At 33.5% G+C, this 15,409-nt stretch overlaps 1 long non-coding RNA gene across 1 annotated transcript; it reads left to right on the top strand.

The window, feature by feature from the left end:
* Positions 1–5,035: 5,035 nt before the first annotated feature.
* Positions 5,036–6,377, top strand: LOC145114200 (uncharacterized). Its single transcript, XR_013710949.1, has 2 exons — positions 5,036–5,821; positions 5,957–6,377. It is a non-coding gene; the product is annotated as an uncharacterized LOC145114200 (long non-coding RNA).
* The last annotated feature ends 9,032 nt before the right edge of the window (positions 6,378–15,409 follow it).

Below are 15,409 nucleotides of genomic sequence, written 5' to 3'. Positions count from 1 at the left end.
GAAGTGTTTCCTCACCATCATTTTCATGAATCGGAGAGAAACCTTATGACCCTTAGATTTTATGGTGTATGTGTTCTTATCCATGTGAATCGTCAAAACCATAGTCACAAGACAAGGATAATGACAAATCGAAACTTATATGGACTGAACTTATGCAATCTTAACTTCTTGCTACCTGGCAGTACAGGGCCTGCCATTGCTTCCAAGTTGTTATGCAACCAATTGAGAACTTTCAGAACTCCTATGCAAAGCCAACTTTAACTGGAATGGACACAGAATATGTCAACACGATAGGTTATAAACCTCAAGTCATGTGCTAGTGAAGAACCTCAGGTTTTATTCTTGATTAGTTCTTGAAATTCTTTTTAGGATCTTTAAGACTCCCAAAATCCTCTTGACATATAAGACTATCTTGCCAAATATTCAAGAGATAGTGCGGATTCTTTATCAAGACAAACACTTCACACAATTGGCCTTAGTTGGTCTTTGTTTTATCCAAAACATCACAACTTACCAATTTCAAATGTACAAGAGTAGGACACTTTTACTCTTACATTTGACAAGTGTTTTAAACCTTTCTTTAAGATATGTCACTCAAGTTACAATCTTGGAGTATGACTCTAAGAATTGTTTTGGAACGAAGTATGACTCATCTTCCTGATCTAACCATTTCAACAATTCATGACTCCTCTTCTTAGTCATAAGAATGCACTAAGATGACCTTTAGAGGACTAATTGTGATATGATTTCTAAATCATTAAGATGATCACAAATATGATACTAAAGTACTCTCCCATCTTTTCAGATTTGAGAAACTTTTATCTTTCTGCCTAATTTGATTCTTCCCATTCGTTCTGCCATACATTGAGACTTTTCCAATGTTTCAGAATTATACTTAAACTTGTAAGTATAACCATATTTACTAAACTTTAGTAAATCAAATAGTCTTAACGAGCTTTGTGGTGGACATGACCAGTGCACAAGAATGTGTACTCGATCCCTTTAGTCCTTCACTTGACTCACACATCCATGTGAACAAGTAATTAGTCTTGATTTTCCAATGCTTGAAAGTTCTCATTCATCATACTATTCAACTTGCATGATTCCAAGTTTCGGTCCAATTGAAACTTGGGTGATGAGGAACTTTCCTGATTTGGTAAATTTAGACACTACCACAAATGAAAGAATCAAATCCATTTTCCAATATTGTTTTCAGTGGAATCATATAAGCAACAATTTTCCACAAATGCCATTGTAAGGATACTTCAAATAAATAAAATTAAACAATTTTTCTTTTATTTTAAAACTTTGCGGAAAAACTTATCCTTACAATCCACATTGAAAATTGTTGTTATCTATTCCTTAGCAATATATCATAACTTCTTAAGCAACTGCTCAAAATTCTGATGCGATCGAAATCCACCTTCGCGATCAGAATCAGCATATACTTCCTTTAAGATTTCTCTCTATTCTTTGATTCTTAAAACATCAACATGTGACCCAGTCACATCATGTAATGAAGATCTCAGAATAGAACTTAACAGAGTTAGATAATGAGCTCTACCTGATGTAGAGTCAAACTTATTGACTTTAACATCCTTAGGTAAATTTGGCAGCTTTGCAATCAACGCCCCTTCCTTTGGCAAAATAAACATATGGACCCTTTGGTAATGGGACTATCTTAGACTTAGCCTTTCTCTTTACCATTTGGTCATCCGGGTTGACTATGGCCAATCCCTTTCCATTGGGAAGAGAATGCTTTTTCTGGATTTCCAGTGTCACCATTGTCACTGTCCAAAAGTTTTTAGGAAGTTGATCTTCTAATCAAATTTGCTTTACTATCGTTCCAAATCATTGCTGATTCAGCAGCACCAAGCAAATAGATATGATCATTAAGGTTCATGTCATAGTCTGTTTCATAGTAGTCCCAAAGGAACTCACTATGTGACTTAGAAAGTGATTGAACATCCAACTTTCTCAAGACTTTGACACCAAACTCTCCCGGCTTGTCAATATGTGACTTCATCTCTAAGATGTGATCACACATAGACCTTGCTTGCCATTAGGGCTTGAGTGACCTTGAACTTGTGGGTTAGGGAGAATAATTGGAGGAGGTGGAGGAAGAGAAGTATGACTTCCATGAGCCAAACTCGGGAAGTCATATTCATTAGGAAAGCTTGGTTTGGGAAGATCATTGTTGTCTAAACCAGACATCAACAATGGGAGAAATTCACGTAAAGTTGATTTAAGTCCTTAATATAACACCCAATATGATATATTAAGGCTAGGACCCAACAAACTATTTTATAACTTGGAAGAGGGATGCCGTAATCCAAGCTATAAATATTTGAAGGTAGGTGAATGACGATTCACCAATTTCCACCAAGATAAACGAAATGTATTATTAGGTTTTAATTGGTTTTGAAACTCCAAGATTCTTTTGAGATTCATTGAACTTTTCAATGGCATGTTTCAATCTCGAGTGTGCCCTTCAGGTTTTGTGACTGGGATGCCGAGGATCACAAAACAAGGTGTGAAGTAACCATGCAAATATACTTGGTACCCTTAATATTTACCCCTCAATCGATGTGTCGGTTAACCACACACACTCCAACGATACTATGATAAACATTAAGTTACCCTTTGCCTACCTTGTTAAGTCCAGGTTAGTGTGCCGGTTAACCACACACGCTCCACTAACAGCTTAAACAAAGTGCAAAGTGCAATTTCATGGATTAGCACCTTATTCACATTTTCCTAAGTAACTAAGATTGGGAATTTATAAGTGTTTAGTTACTTAGTATTTATCATTATACTTATAATGAAGGGAGAATTATAGTCCTTGTCCTACCTGTTCGGCTAACGACCCTCCACCGGTCAAGGAAACGGTGAGTGAGAGTGGACACCCATTAAACTGCCATTTTATAGGCAGTAACCTTATACCCCCCTTATAGACCGGCTTCGTGAATGAGGCATACTAATGGTAAGACGACTTGCTCTTATACATATAATATATTAAACTTTTAATATTATAATAGTATAAGGGTGTATTTTAGACATTTAAAATACTTGGTGGTTTAATCTATTAATTAAACTAGACTTTTAATTTAATTAAACTCAAACCATATATTTATGGATTTAATAATACTTTTTTAATTAAACGCTTTAATTAACTATTAATAAAGTCCATAAGAGTTAATTTGAACTATTCAACAAAACATCATAATTCCAATTATTAAACTCAAAATTAAAACCATTTAATTAATTGTTTAAGTTATGAACCAAAGAGTTTTAGAATTCAATTCTTTTTTTCATAAAAAACTATTCTCAAATTCCAAAACTTGAGGGCAAGTTTTGTAATTCTTGAAAACCTTTGGATTCCATAACTTATGGAATTAATGGTGTTTTATGATGAAACTTTTCATGTTCCATAACTTAAGAACAAGTTATGGAATTCTTTAAAACATTAACACTAAATTTTGTAACTCCATAAAAACTTTGAATCAAAATTTTTTTTTTAAAAAAAAAAACTTTCATATCCATAACTTATGGAAGTTTCAAAAACCCTTAAGATCACAACTTTAAAAAAAACTTTTGAGCTCCAAAATTTTATGACAAAATATGTAACTCCTTAAAACATTTAGATCAAACTTTTAAAACTAATAAAATAATCATATCATTTTATCTTTTACTAAATTTGACCTAATTCAACTCATATAACAAATGATTCAAATTTTACAAATAATTCGTTTTTCACAAAACAAGTAATTATCTTAAAATTTGACAAACGTCATGTTTTTTTTTCCTTTTTTTTCAACTTGAAAATAAAATATTTGCATCAATATAACAGAAAACAACCCATGGCTCTGATACCACTATTGGGTTTTGAGCATTCTAACACTCCTATGGTGTACATGCAACCCTATAAACCTTGGATCTATGTTTTCTCTATTATACATGCAAATATTAACTATTCCAAGGTTTCATCCTAACTAGCATATTATGAAGCACCTATACTACAAAGTTCTAGTTAGATGACATACCTTTTGATGTAGCTTGATGTCTTCAAGCTTTAAGAGCTTAGCCCCAATAGTGTGGAAGCCTCAAATGGAATCACAAATTACCAAAACACCTTGGAAGAACTTGAGATAATATGTATGCACACTAAAATCGGCCCACTCTTATTTTCACACACTTGTGCCAATTTTGTGAGCCAAGGACCCCTTTCTATATTATGGAGGATTAGGGTTACATCCATGTAAACCCTAATACCCATGACCTTTCATTTACATAGGATCCATGGGTTAAAAGCTCCATGGACCATCCATGAAAGCTTAGCCCAACCTAAATGAACTTGGCTTATTCCATATATATATAAGAGTCCATATTTAATTAGTTTTTTTTACCACTTAATTAATTCTAAATTAATTCTTGATCAATACTAATTAAATAATATGATTCCATATTAATATATTAGAACTTATAATATATTAATATAAATCATAAATATACTATTCTCGAAAGACTATCCATATAAATTGTGTCGGTGAAGTGCAACCCAAATGGACCATGCCGGGTCGGGTCAAGTACATACCAAATATAGTTATGGACTTAGACATTAATCCAACAGAAAGTGTATACTAGTTCATTTGTAACAACATGTTACATTGTAAAATAACATTTTTATAAACTAGACTTATTGTATTTACGCATAAAACGATAATTTGTTTGCATAAACAAAGTATATAGGCACATGTATCCCCCCCCCCCGCGCGAAATAATTAGAAATATTATAAAGGGTGTAAACACTCACCCTTGAAGCGTGAGTTCATTTGTTCGAATTCGGTTTATTTTGAGAAACTTGTCATGAGAAACCGCAATGCCACAATTCTTGAACATTGAAATAATTTCGGGACTGTTTTGTAATGATGTTACACTATGGGGGTTGTTTTGTAACTTCACTAAACTATAGGGGTTGTTTGGTAATTTTACTAACCTAATTTGGACTGATTTGGCTAAAATAAATCAAGGGAGGGGTTGTTTTGAATAAATGGATTCAATGTTTGGGGTTTGGGACTTATTTTAAAATGAATGTTGCAGCACGGGATTATTTGGTCAATTTATCAAAGTTGGAAGGACTTGGGGCTTTTACGCCCTCGTCTTTTGTTTGATCGGTCAAACGGAAGGGAATATAAACGAACGAAAGTAGACACGAAGGAAAAACAAAGAGGCAGGGGTTCCTTTTCTTTTGAGTCTGATGCTTGTCAATCTATCGCAAGGAGAAAGGGAATACGTTCTATGCCTGATCAATGGGTGAAAGGAAAGCGCCATCATGCCTTGGTTGTCGAGAGAAGAAGATGCAGGCAGGAAAAGAAACACAAATAAACAACAGAAGATTCCTCTGGTACGAAATCGAGTTGGAGATGAAGGGAATCGGAAGGAGCATCCTTGCTCGAGACGAAATTTGCGAAGAAGAGGAAGCCAAGGCCAATCCGAGAGAGCAAACAAGCGATGATAGCAGCTCTGGTGAGGTTCTCGGCAGTCCTCGTTCAACCAGAGAAGGGGAGGTGCAAAGGGGAAGGTACAAGAAGGGGGTCCGATAGAGCAAGGCAAGCAGCAACAACATCGCTGATGGGAAGGTTTGGTAGTGAAGGTGGACTGATAGTGAAGGCTAAAGGTGGGGATGGTGGGAGACTGCTCTGGAGTCGATGGTGGATACTGGGCAGCAGCTCTGCCTGTTTGCTTCTTAGAAGGGAAAAAATTCACTAACGAGACAATGGGGTGGCTAGCTGTGAATTAACTCAAAGACATAGATCTAAAGGTAAATGTCTTATGATTTCTATGTACACATGAGATTGAATGGGATTGTTTGAGTACATGGTAATACTTGTATAGATATCTTGTATATGTTGTATTTGTGGATGTATTGAGTGTATGGTTGGAGGTTTATTGACAGGAAATAAAGAAGAGAATGGATGGGTTTTTCATATTTGGTTGTTGATTCTTGACAACAAGAGAAGTAGAAAAGATGAAGGCAGGAGTGGTTCTTGGCAGGAATAAGGAGGAAGAAGAAAAAGACGGGTTGCTGACCTCTTGGTGTTTCCTGACAGCTTCAATTGAGAAGGGAAATGCCAACACGTTTTTCTTTGTGTCTAACTTTGGGTGTGGAAGAATTAATAGTTTTCAATTTGTGTAAGCATGAATCTTTTAAGGATTTTTGGAGAGTACAAACTCTATTCCTTTATGTGTGAATTGTGTGGGTTGGTTTAGTGTATATTTATGTACATTGTTGGTCCTATGGTGAATTTACTTACACATGCGTAGGTTTTTAGGTATTTTGGTAATAATTTCATATACATATAATGTACATGTATTCATTTTATATATATATATATATATATATATATATATATATATATATATATATATATGGTATCGGTATGGAAATCAAGTATTAAAAGTATTTGAGTACTAAATTCATCATACACGTTTAATATTGGATCTTGGAAATCATATATATATATATATATATATATATATATATATATATATATATATAGGCTTAGGTTATTCTATTCAAAGTAATTATTGTGTTATTGTATGTATAAATGTGGGCCAATCAATTTTACTTATTTTAAGAAAGTGATTAATATATATTATTGAATTAAATATAATTGAAAATATCATCTAATTTAATTACAAGGGTATTTTAGTCAATTAATATAGATTTAATAAAGGAAAATTACATATTTTAAGAGATCATAGATTCTATTAATTTTAAAAATCCGATTTTACGAATTATAATTCTTTTAATTCGGACATTCTGACAGAATATGTTTATGAGTGTATTCAAAAATAAAAATATTCTTGAACCATAAATAATAAAAATATTCGTGAACCTATTTCTTGATCATTACTTTAAAAACTTATTGTAGAATAACAAATTCTTCAGCAATCAATTAAAGAATAAAAACAAAAAATACATTATTTCTTATAGAATACGGGTAACAATTGTTAAGAATTACATTTATTGTTAAAGAATAAAACTAAAAAAAATTTCAAAATGGGAAAGAAAACATCAAAATCTAACAACGACACTAATACATTCTAAAAGAATAATTTTGCTTAGAATCACTTTCAATTTTGTGGTCCGTTCTTCAAGCATCAACTTTTGTGAAAACAAAACCAAATTGTAGTTTAGATTCCAATAATGCATTAGCAAATGAAAAATAAATCAGTGAGAAAAACCAAAAATTGTAGAACATGCATAAATCAGTGAGAAAATATCCATACTCCATTCCAACAGAATTATAATTCATGATTTCATTCCAACAGAATTAGAATTCGTGATTCCATACAATTCGTAAACAAATGCCATTGATCTTCTTCAATGGTCCATAAGCGATTGATTCCAACCGTTCTTACGAGATTGACATTTTGTGAGACTAATACCAGACGAGAATTACGTTCTACAAGAATACAATTCTGTGAGAACACATTTATCCTCCTTATCTAATATACAAAAACTTGCAGTCCCTGCTTTTGCTTTTCTCCTTTACCAGTTCAACCTCCAGATCCTTTTCTGATAATCAAAAAGAAATATCAAACTAATAATCCAACTTAAAATTAAAGTTCAGTGAAAATTCCAAGTAGTCTTACTTGATACCAGTAAAAATAGATGACCTTAAAAAAAAGTAATTGGAAGAAATGCAAAATTTCATTATGGTTTTCAGGACATTACTACACTCAAACCCAAAGGAAAAAGTGTTTCCTTTTCACAATAGATGTTGTCACAAGATCAACCCCACTCACCCCTCTCTTCTACGTTTCCTCTTAATGAACCCCATGTTTCCTTTCATTCTACATGGATTCCAGTCAAGAAATACAAGAACAATCTTGTTCTTGCCCTTATGTACCCAGCAAACCAACAAAAAAAAAGAGGGCAGTTTCCAATTCGTGTTCTTCCTTCTCCCATGCCTGTGAAAACAACAAACCCAATCACCTCTACAAACACCCATCGATTTTCTGTCAAAAGCAAACCCAAAATATCTAATTTGTTCATTTCATAGATTCATGATAAAACAAACAACATCCCAAAACACCATTTTTACCTAATTTGATTGATTGGAAAAGAGAGAGAGGGAGAGAGAGAGAGAGAAAAGAATATTCTTTTACCTGTTGATGATCGATGACCGCAACTAAACCACCAAACCGAATCGATTGCTGCCACTGTGAGCATTCGACCATGCCACCACCGGAGCCCCCTGTCACCACCTTCATCCTTCCCCTGCTACGTTCGTGAATCCTTATTCCTTCTTCGTGTGTTGATGACGATCGAACCAGCCAAGAAAACGAACCCCTTTTCCCCTCTTATTCTTCCTTCTCTGCTATCCCATCGACCACAAAGCCTTCGATGACAATCGATTCACTTAACCGCTGCTCCATCTCCCCCTTCGGCCTCGTCAGTCCCCAGAGATACCCTCTTCGCCATCGATGGCAATCGATTTTTGTAAAACTCAAGATCGATTTTGTAGTCTATTCCAATTTTGCAGATCTGCCAAGATTTGGTTTTTAGATAAAGAGGGGAACGAGATATAAACTGGAGAGATTAGTTAAAAGTCAATACCATGATTATAGGGATTATTTTTGGAAGTTACTAAACAAATTACTAAATTACCATTATTTATTTATTTATTTAATTAATTAATTTTTTATTTAATTTTGATTAGCCCACATTTATGCATACAATAACACAATAAATACTTTAAACACTTGAACCTATCTCTTTCTCTCTCTCTCTCTCTCTATATATATATATATATATATATATATATATATATATGAACTTGGGTATATAATGTTATTGAATTTTTACAATTATTTATCTTACGTACAACATGATTATTTAATGTTCATTTGTCAAATGTTAAATATAGTTTATCAAAACTATAGTAAACACATATTATATTGTAAAAAAATACTATCCTTATATATATATATATATATATATATATATATATATATATATATATATATATATATATATGGGATAGGGAATATACATTACAGCCCCACCTAAGCTTAGGTACTAAACCTCTAAAATATGTCGTTTTAACTTAGTAAATATACCCAATTTGGATTTCACTTGTTAAATATACCATCCTCGATAACATTTATTTCCTCCATTATCGTTTAACATCTGTGTTTTCTTTCCTCCATTATCGTTTATTACTTCACCCTAGTGAACATTACTTTTTTTCACTGTCACGAAGGTCGAAGATAATCAATATTCTTGCTTCTTTATCAAAATTATTGTGTCGATCTTGAATCTACATCTTCAAGTGTTAATCGTGAGTCCCTAACCTCAATCTTTATATGGTAAAATGACGTATTTTCATGAGGTTTAGTACCTAAGTTTAGGTGGGGCTGTAATGTATATTCACTTTTCCCATATATGTGTGTGTGTATATATATATATATATATATATATATATATATATATATATATATATATATATATATATATATCGATCGTATTGGAGGTTTACATCATTTCCGAAATACATTACCGATAATATAAATTATGTCGAAATCAATAGTTTAAGGTTTCACGATTAACTTATTCAGATTCGACAGATTTTACAAATCTGATTTTGGCCGAGATTAAATGTGATAAAATGAAATAAAGTAATAGAAAATACTGTGGGTTCAAAAACGCTCTTAGAATTTCCATCTAAGGTGTACAAGTCCATCAACGGATGGAAACAATTTTAGCAGTTTTATAAAGGTCAATATTATACTGTTTTGTTTTCTTAAAATGATTGTATTTCTTGCATACAAACTCCATTTTGGATGTTCTTTATATTTTAAAAAAAAAGGAAACATGTACTATGTGACTATAATGTTTACTTTGCTCACAACTTCTTAAAACAAAATTTCAGTTTTTCAGACGCATTAACTAGGGTTGCAGTTTGATTCGTTTGCCAATTTACATATTTGAGAGTCAGATACCATCTGGTATATTATAATAGTTGAGATAAACTCATTTAATTCACATAATATGCAATAAAACTCAATGAGTCAAATTACAAAGAGATTTGCTGTGAATTGACCGTTCACAGTCTTTAACCAAAATTCTGTGAAGTCACATTACCTCCCCATTAAGGGAATTTCATCCTGATATTATTAGGTTCTAGGCTACTTTTGTCTACTATCATTTTGTTCCACTAGTGGAGGGAGCGCTGCTGAAAAGCTGCAGGTACTTTTGTTTCATCTAGTCCTTACGTTCCCAAGTAAAATCTGGCCCTATACTAGAGTTCCATCGAACTTTTACTATAGGTATGCGACTTTGATTGAGGATTTTGATTTCTCGATCCATGATATCCACCAATTCCTCCACAAAGTGAAGTTTAGTGTTGACATGGATCTCATCGAGTGGAAAGACAAGGTTCTCATTAGAGAGACACTTTTTTGAGATTACACACATGGAAGGCATCATGAACTTTATTGAGTTCTTGACATAAATTGAGTTTGTAAGCCACCAGTCCAACCCATGTAGGATTTCAAAAGGTCCGATGTTGTTGGGTTTAGTTTACCTTGGTTACAAAATCAAATGACACCTTTTCATGGTGCGAGCTTTAGTAGGACACGGTCTCCTACTTTGAATTCTAATTGGAATTTATCCTTACAATGCATAAAATGAAAAAAAACATGTTTCTAGAAATCTCCTAAGTGTAATAATAATATATTAAGTTATCCTAACTCCTAAATTATAGCTCCAAATTCTGATCATCGAACCATATGACCGAAGTCCATCTCTCACGATCAGATTTAGCTCAGTCTACTTAAGTTTCCTTCTTTCTCTTCGATCCTTAAATAACATCAAAATGTGATCATCACATTATGTATTAAGAGTATATGAATAGGAACTTGTTAAAGTAATGGAGTTAGATAATAGATATACCTAAAGCAGAGTCACACAACTTGACTTTGCTATCTCTGAGATCTCTCAGGTATTTTGGGCAGCTTTGCAACAAATGTCCCTTCAATTGGCAATACAAACCAATAGACTTTTTGGGGTTAACACATGGAACTATCTCAGAACTAGCCTTTCTCTTTACAATACGATCAAACTATTTAACTTGGCCGAACCCTTTCCATTGGGAAAAGAAATCTTTTCTAGATCACCATTGTCACCATTGTCAATGTCGATGGAAACTTTTGGAATTAGACACTTTAAGCACCTTTGCTTCAGATGTGCTCTTAAGAATTTCTACTTCAACAACAATCAACATTTAGGTCAGATCAATTAGGGTCACGTGGATGTTCATCATACAGAAGTTCTCAATGAACTGTTCGTATGACTTTGGAAGTGAAAGAAGAACCAAGTCAATGGCTTGCTCCCTTGGAAGAACAACATGCATTCTATCCAACTTTTCTATGTATGATTTCATTTTCAGAACATACTCACACACATAATTTCCATCTTGATGTCTACATGCCAATAGGGCTTGAGTAGTTTTGTATCTTTCAACTCAAAGAAAATGCGACGTTGGGAGAGTCGCTGGAGGAGGAGGTGGAAGAGTTAAAGAAGCATGATTTCCAGTTCCACCATTTCCCAAAAAAGAGAAAACATTTTCACCTTGATCAGAAAATGGAGGATCATCTTCAGAAGGAACAGAAAAACCATTTCCAAAGGAATAAGGAAGACCATTATTGTCTTGACTTGACATCTGTAATGGGAGAAAATAGAACTCAAATTAGTTGATTTTAATCCTTAATTATTAACCCATAAATTTTAAATTAAGGTTAGGATCTATATTTTCGATTCAAACTTTAAAGAGGGATGTCATAGTCAAATACGAATATATTTTAGGTTGGTAAGGCTTTTATCAATTTCCATCTTATGAAACTCCTAGATCTTTTGATATTCATTAATTCTTATCAATGACATGTTTTATCTCGGATTATGCTCTCACTTTTGTGATTGGCATGCCGAGGATCACAAACGAGATGTGAATAACCATGCAAACCCGCTTGGCAACCTCGATGACATTTATAATCTCACATTTATGTGTCGTTTAACCACACACGCTCCATCAACAACGACAATTCTCGAGATGCTCATCATATCTCTTCATAGTCCCTATTAGTGTGTCGGTTAACCACACACACTCCACTAACGTCATAGAAAGCATAATGTGCGATTTAATGGATTAGCGTACTTTTCACATTTTTCGTAAAGTAATTAGAGTGGGATTTTATATAAAGATTGTAGTACTTTAATAGCATCATAGTTTTAATGAGGTTATGTCCTATTAAAACCGTTCTGATAACGACACTCCACCAAACAAGGGAGCGGTGAGTGAGAGTGGACACCTATTCAACGACCATTTTATAGGTTGTTTCCTTATACACCCCTTATAGTTCGGCTTCGTGAATGAGGCATACTAGCGATTTGAATGACTTTTCTTATACATATAGTAATAAATCTTATAATACATATATAAGGGTGTATTTTAAAACATTTCAAAATACAAGGTTTAATCTTTTAATTATATAAATTAATTTTTTTTAAATTAATTAAATTTAAACCAATTTATGGATAATATTTATCATTTATTTAAACATTTAATTAAATCAATAATAAGATCCATAAGGATAATATTAATTAATCCTATAATTAATCATTATCAAGTGTAAGGATATCTCCTAACATTTAGGGTTTTAATTAATTATCTAATATAGGCAAAAATTGGTTTATTGAAACAGATAATTACTAATTAACAACCACATAAATCATATTAGGTAAGAAAATCCGAAAAAACTAGAGCTGGCATATCTCACGTCGTGAGAGGCAAAGGCTCACGACGTGAGAAACAGTTCATCTCAAAAAACGATTTTGTTCAAGTTCATCCTATATACAAACAATGTTAGACATACTAAGGCTCTAATACCACCGATTGGTTTTATAGATTACATTAACAATGTTCTTGTGGAATTTCACTTAACATTTAAGGGCACATGCAACCTAAAGGATTTATGTCTTTAACACTTTGAATGTAACATGCTATGAACAAAAATTAACTTGAACCCTAATGAATCCCTAGTATAATCAAATAGAATAATTAGGGTTACATACCTTTGATTTGTTGTAGTAAACAAATCTAAAACCCTTCTTCAAGCTTTGGAAGCAAGCACCAGAAATCTCGTGCCTCTGATGGTTCACACCCAACCCTAGCAACCAGGAGACTTGAAGAGAGAGAAGAGGGGGAAGTAAATATTCTGCTTTGCCTTGAGGAATAGAAATGGCCAAAATTTAGAACCCCATAGAGGGTTTATATAGGTGATTAAAGGAGCTATGTATAAGGTAGTTTCCTAAGATAAGCCCTAATCCCTTAACTTCCTCCCTAAGGCATCGAAGGCACCCTTAATGCCCAAGGAAACCCTAAAAGACCTCTAGAATTCGTTCCCCCTCCTATGGAGGTTCTAGAATTGGTTAATGTTCAATCTTTTGAACATTTTCACCTTTAGTCCTTCTACTTTTAATTATTCCAGTTAATCCCAAAATTAATTCCAATTAATTTATGAGTAATTTATAATTAAACAATACAATTTCTAATTAATATATTACTCTCATAATGCATTAATAAATTATTTATTTTTGATTTCTAATTAATTTATTGATCACATAATAAATTAATAAATCAGTCTCTCTCTGTAAAAGTTATCATTTTCAATTAATAAGTTTGAGGGCAACCCAAAAGGACTTTGATAATAATTCAAGATCATACCAATTTAGTTATTAGCCTGGAAACCTAATCCAACAGTATTTGTGCTATATATTCAGTTTATCTGTGATCCATGAACTTAATCATACAGCTCGATGTGTTCTGCCACTTCGGTCGGGGGTGTGACAGATTGGTATCAGAACTAAATTGGCTATAGGGAACTCGTTTCCTCCAAATAGGAATAGAACTATAGAAACATGCTACTAATAAAAGTATTGTTATTAATTACCCTACTTCTTGACTATTTACTAGAGAGGTAACTGGTTTGAAGGGTATCTTGGGTTACTGGATTTCGGAATAGCTATATGCTAAAATGATCCTGCCCTCCGTTGCTTGCTGTCTGACCCTCATCCGTACTTGGTAGTCACGGAGTACCAAAAAAACTAATAATAATGCAAACCTCACCAACAATAATATATAAGAGTTATATATATATATATATATATATATATATATATATATATATATATATATATATATACTCTGACCCGTGATGAGAACAATTAATAAAATTCTAACATACCTGCTACTAAAACTACCAACTCAACCCTTTAGGTAAAACTCCTTAACTAAGGTTAGTACCGTACATAAGCCATACCACAAACAAACATGGAACGTACGCCTATGTTATTTATGATCGGGCCAGTGCACAACCAACCTTAAGCAAGGAGTATGAGAGACTACAATGGTGGAGAGTTTTAGAGATTGAAGGATGTTCTCAAGATTCGCTGCAGAAACCTAGTACCTTAGAAACCTTATATCAACCCCAAAACAACGTATACATTTTAAATACTTAAAAATCTAGGATAATGTTCAGATTTTCCTAATTCCCCTAAAACCGAATAACTTCGCTATCATCGTAGCAGAGAAACCTATAATTCCTAATAGATCATTCATTAGTCTCCAAACTTCACTCTCTGTTATTTGGAAACCTGTAGGATTTCTAGAATCAATCACTCTATAATTTGGAACCTTACCATGAAAGGATCGGAGGTGACTGCTTATATCTCCTGATTTTTGGATCTCACAAACCTTTACAGGAGAATGGTGAAACCGGAATACAAAAGACCGAAAAGTATATATGGGGATTGGCTTCTCCAGTTTAAGGATTGGTTACTGCATCCAGAACCACTACCTTTGATAGTGACATGCAATTGGCCTATCAACTGACTATGCAATATATCTGCCAGGATGCCACAACCCAACAAACTAAGAAGAACCAGTCTAGGATTACAATAATGAAGTTCCATTTCAAGTAAAAAGGTATCTTCAAATATGGCAAACCCAATCCAGATGTTGTGGCTTTGTACGCCGCAATCACAAACACTCCCCCTCCATCAAAACCCCACTATGGGATTTTAATCTACTGTGCTAAGTGCAATTTCCACGATTGTCGTAAATTCTATGGTATGCAACATTTGTAACTTGAGAAGTCACACCTTTAAGTTTTGCAAAAAGGCCCCAAACAAAACGACCTCAACCTTTGTTGTGGGACGAAGTTGTAACTACTACCCATCCAATCAACCAGGGAATTTTAAAAATATGACTGTGCAAAACTGAAGAATCAGGGTGCCCAAGGAAGAGAATTTATGATAAGTGTTGGAGATACTCTCCAGGAA

Source organism: Lactuca virosa, chromosome 5 (assembly GCF_052849685.1).
Source record: "Lactuca virosa cultivar CGN04683 chromosome 5, Lactuca_virosa_CGN04683_v6, whole genome shotgun sequence".
NCBI lineage: Eukaryota > Viridiplantae > Streptophyta > Magnoliopsida > Asterales > Asteraceae > Lactuca > Lactuca virosa.
This window is presented reverse-complemented; position numbering and strand designations above follow the sequence as displayed.